At 35.4% G+C, this 5,580-nt stretch overlaps 1 protein-coding gene across 1 annotated transcript in view; it reads right to left on the reverse strand.

Annotated features, from left to right (window-relative positions):
- Positions 1–5,402, reverse strand: part of LOC144962223 (organic cation transporter protein-like) — a 22,992-nt gene extending 17,590 nt beyond the window's left edge. Inside the window, exon 1 of the mRNA XM_078895140.1 lies at positions 5,275–5,402. The gene's annotated coding sequence lies outside the window, so the exon portion shown is untranslated. The remainder of the gene's footprint in view (positions 1–5,274) is intronic.
- Positions 5,403–5,580: the final 178 nt, after the last annotated feature.

Below are 5,580 nucleotides of genomic sequence, written 5' to 3' on the forward strand. Positions count from 1 at the left end.
GTCATGTCCCGTCCTACATGTTAAATGTTGCTGTTGACCAGGGACTCCTTGTAAAGCGCTTTGAGCACATTTAGTGGATATTGCGCTATATAAAGCTCAATTAATTTTTTTTATTTAATATGAATCCGGGTTACATCAGGTCAATCAATCTGGTTTTAAATCCAGTTATCTTGCATGGCCATCTGGTTACCGCTTGAATAAATTAAGCCATAGGATATTGGCACATACTAGATATGTCTTTGTCTTTCAGTCATAATCACATTTCGATTCAATTCCAACTCTATACCGATGGCCATCTGGTTACCGCTTGAATAAATTAATGCCCAGCACTATGGACACATACTAGATATGTCTTTGTCTTTCAGTCATAATCACATTTCGATTCAATTCCAACTCGATACCGACCAGGCAAAATGATTACACGCTTACTGTGTCGTTATAAAAAGTTTGTTTTTTCAATGTTCCTAATATGTGACCCTACGCCTCGAAGCGGTATTAAGTCGAGATTTGGAAAACGAAGAAAACCGGTTTTAAAGTGGAAATGGTCAAAATTATCAAATTTCAGTTTTTGGTTGTTTTATAAACTACAATCATTTTTCTACATGAAAACATAATAAATCCAACACAAGTATTAACGATAAACTATACAGATTTAAAGTTTTAAAAAGCAACTATCAGTGAAACACCTTCAAAACAATAGTTGACGTACTCTCAGAGAGCCACCATTTCCAAGGCTGCACTTGCCAATAATAGCTAATAACAAATATTTTGACATCAAACTTTAGCCTCGTTGGTTTTTAAAGTTCGTGTTTCTCACTTATCACTTGGTGCACTTTTTGCACTCTCTCTCTCTCTCTCTCTCTCTCTCTCTCTCTCTCTCTCTCTCTCTCTCTCTCTCTCATATTATGACCATTCTATTAATGACCCTATCTACATTGATATTTAAAGGTTTAAAAAAGCGGTTTGCTTTTTAGTATTTTTCATTTCATAATCTCTTTGGGACAGTGTAATTCAGCGGTAGGATCTTTGTTTCGTACCCGAAAGGTACCGGGTTCGAATACCCGCTGCGATGTGTGGTCATCTCGCCCATCCTAAAGACAATTTTTTTCCGATGGTAATAAAGAAATTATATATATATATATATATATATATATATATATATATATATATATATATATATATATATATATATATATATATATTTATATTTATATATATATAAAAATATATGTACATATAATGTGAATTATGACATAGTGCTGTGTTCCTATTTAACGCACTCAGAAATAAATGCATAAAAATCCTAAGCTAATTTAAGTCCTTTCTATTTACAATATTAAAATTATTCGTATTTTTAAAAAATTCTTGACTCGCTCGGAAGGTCGGGTACAAGTTTCTTTCATCGCTTTTTCGTGAATTCAAGGCATTTTTCAGTCGACGTAGCAACGTTAAGCAGCAAGATTTACAATATGAAATCGCACAATTAAAAAAGATTTTCTCATTTTAAAAAGAAAAAAAAATGTGCGATCAAACATCAACTGGAACCAGAAAATAGTATATCTATGACTTTTTTGTTAATTTCTCTATACTTTAAAAAATAGGATTTGGATACACATTGTTCCGTACACCAAATGTTAATTTTTTATCATCGAGCACAGAATTATTGGCAAATCTAAAAATTATAACACTATTTTTCTCAGATTGATATCTACCAGTAAATTGCAACCCTTCTTAAATTATGGGTAATTTAATTGTCTGTTGATTCAAATGGTTATTATTTATAAAACTATGACTCTTTTGATATATTTCCTTAGGATAATGGAAAATTCCATTAATGAGAAGGTGGTGCCATGGCGATGTCAGGACGATAAATACAGGGGATGGCACGGAAGACGTAGTAAATCCGTTAGGACTAAATATATAAAAGGCTCCATACACGCAAGGTTTTGATCATGGGTCGATCGCCGATCAGGCAAACCGGAGTGAAAACGCAATGTGTGTAGCCAGATGAGCAGAGGGACGGTCGGTGGCTCGCAAAGCCTGCCTTGCTTAATATTTTTCGAGGCGATCGGCGATCGGGGGCGTGGCAGTATAAAAATTGGACATGTTTCCCCGCCTTTTCGTTGTTTTGACGTCAGATTCATGATCAGCGTCGAATTTACAATAGGTTTGATACCAAGAACTATGTTTTTACTCCAAAAATTGATGAAATTAGAAATAAATTTTAATTAATATTGAGGTTATGTGGCCGACAGAACAGTGCCCCTCCCTGTTCTGTGATGGACCAAGTGGTATGACTCTCGCTTTCGGATCGGAAGGTTCAGGTTTCGAGAAAAATTATAATATCGCCTGACAGTCGTCATGTCTCGTCCTTCATGTTTAGTATTGCTGTTTGCTTGGGACCCTTGTAAAGCGCTTTAAGCACGTCTAGTTGATATTCCGCCAAATAAATGCTGTATTATCTTTTTTAATAATATTTTTATAAATTTTCAGGAAGAGGTAGACGAACAAAAGGTTTCGTTCTTGATCACCGTAAAATTTATAATGGATTCCATACAAAATAAAACATTTTTCCGACTTTTGTAATTTCCATTGTAATAATGACATAATATTATGACAGTTATCATCGTTATTACCCTTTTTAATTTAATTTTTTTTTTTGGTTGTACTTTTTTTTCTCCTCGTTGACGCGACGTCAAGGTCGACCTTGTCACAAATGCCAAAAAGGCTTGACTACGTGATGACAGGGGTGGGCATTGTAACCTTGAATTATAATCTACAAACAACGCCCCCCCCCCCCCAAAAAAAAAAAAAGAGCTGTGTGCGTGCGTGAGGTGGTGTTGGGGGTTGGGGTGGGGGGAGGGTGCGAATGCGAGTAGTCCCGAGGAGTACCCGTTTAACCTGCCACGGAGCACTGTCGATTTGTTTTATAATTAATAATAATAATAATAAAAATAATAATAATAATAATAATAATAATAATATAATAATAATAAAATAATAATAATAATAATAATAATAATAATAATAATAAATAATAATAATAATAATAATAATAATAATTATGACGATAAATAACAAATCTTTATTGTCCACAAAATGGAAAAATTTCCGTGGTCTACGTTGCTTTTAAACTTAATTCCGATTGCAAATGTATTGATGTTATGCGTATTGGAAAATACTCACGACATCTCCATCGGGGTATAACATATTTACACACAAAACTGCAAACTCGAACGTTCATAGTCTGATTGATATAACTTAGTGATAAATTAATTATAAAAATGGCTGTTTAAAAGCAATGACGACGGGTTGACTAAGGTCAAATTCATTCCTTCTATTGATGCTCTGTGTTAAATTAAAATACTCACAAAGTCCGCCAGCCAGAAATATCACTCCAGCCCAAAGATCTACATGGAACCTTGAACGTTATAGTCTGATATAATTTAATGAGAACTAATCATAAAAATGGGTGTCTAAAAACGATAACAATGAGATGAGTGACGTCAATTTGGGTCCTTCAATAAATATCCAAGAACTTTACTCACTCCATCCGCTCTCTCCTCCTATAATACATATGTATCTATTCTCTCATCACTTTTTTGTGCGGCTATGCATGTGGTCTTGTGATATGACACTCGCCTTTGGATCCGACGGTACTGGGCTCGAGTCCCGCTCTGAGTGGCGCATAATTGAGTCCTTGGAAAAGGCTCTTTACTCGCACTCTCTCACCTTGTTCACTGTTAAAATGATTACCTCGCTGTTTACAGCGTCGTCTCTGTCGGGAAACAATTGCAATATCGCTTAACAGTCATGTCTCGTCTAACATGTTTTTATGTTGGCCAAGGACCCTTATAAAGTGGTTTGAGCACCTTTATTGAATATAGCGGCATATATAGGGCAAGTAAATTTTCTCTCTCTCTCTCTCTCTCTCTCTCTCTCTCTCTCTCTCTCTCTCTCTCTCTCTCTCTCTCTCTCTCTCTCTCTCTCTCTCTTTCTCTCTCCCTCTCTCTCCCTCTCAACATGTTAGATTAGTACAGCTATTGCTACATATGATGCAAATATCTTGGACGGTTATTGATGATATGAGTTTAGGTAAAATGCTCACAACATCCACCAGTCGGAAATAACTAACCGTCACACAAAACTACGAGTAACCTTGAACGTTAAACGTCTGATTGATATAATTTAGTGAGAACTTATTACCAAAATGACTGCCTTAATACAATAACAAAGAGTGGAATGATGTCAATTTCGTTCCTTCAACAGTCTAATTGATATAATTTAGTGAGAAGTAATCACTATTGTGCGCAAGGCGAAAGATAAAATGGCAGACAGTAACTGGGATCGGTTCTGTCGGCCACATAGCCTCCCTATTAATTAAAATTTATTTCTAATTTCACCAATTTTTGGAGTAAACACACAGTTCTTAGTATCAAACCTATTGCAAATTCGACGCTGATCACGAATCCGACGTGAAAACAGCGAAAATCCGAAAAAAATTGTCCACTTTTTTATACTGCCACGCCCCCGATCGCCGATGGCCTCAAAAAAATATCTCCCCTTGTGTGGGCAAAAATCATCTGCGATAAACGCAGGGATCAGGTCACAGCGACGAGGTCATCCGTACCGCGATCAGCGGATGTTCAGCGTCTTTGGGGGGCTTAACAGTCACTTTTTTTAAAGACGGTCGTCGCCTTTGTACAGATAGTTCGAAGATGACGTCACTCAGGTCTTTGTTTTTTGCCATCCGCGTTCACGAGTAATGCTCACTGAACTGTATTAACCAGACTATAAACGTTCATGTATACACACAGATTTGTGTGTTGGTCCATATACTTCCGGATGGCAATGTTATGAGCTTCTTAGCCAATTGCATACCATCTATAGAGGGAACGAAATTGACATCACTCTGCTCTTTTTATTGATTTTAAACATACATTTTGGTGATTAATTCTAACTAAATTATATTAATCAGACTATAAATGTTTAAGGTTACACACAGTTTTGTATGTTGGGTGGTTATACCTGGCTGGCGGAAATTGTGAGTATTTTACCTAACCGCATAGCATCAATTGTGACGTAAATATTGTTAGCCAGTTTTATGTTTCGGTAAAGTTCTCAATCCATTTTGACGGTAATGCCGCAATAATAATTTGTTGTAGCTATTCATAACGATGATGTTGAAGATGATGCTAACGACGATGACGACGACGACGATGATGATGACGAAGAGGATGATGGTTGTGGTAAGAAATTAATAATCAACATTACATTAATAACAATTAAAACTAGGTCATATTAATATGCCATCTGTTGCCTCCCCATACAGCAAGTGTTCTCAGCACACGAGCTTCTTCCATCTCGCACAGGACACTGGATGGAACAAACGGACTGGTCAGAGCGCTGTTATGAACAAAGGGAAATAAACAAATGTTTTACTTAAACATAGCAATTCATCACAATGATCATTATTTATTATTATTATTATTATTATTATTATTATTATTATTATTATTATTATTATTATTATTTATAATTATTATTATTATTATTATTATTATTATTATTATTATTATT

The sequence above is a fragment of the Berghia stephanieae genome, unplaced genomic scaffold (assembly GCF_034508935.2).
Source record: "Berghia stephanieae isolate SIO BIC M18660-M18661 unplaced genomic scaffold, UCSD_Bste_1.3 scaffold70, whole genome shotgun sequence".
Taxonomy (NCBI): Eukaryota; Metazoa; Mollusca; class Gastropoda; order Nudibranchia; family Aeolidiidae; genus Berghia; species Berghia stephanieae.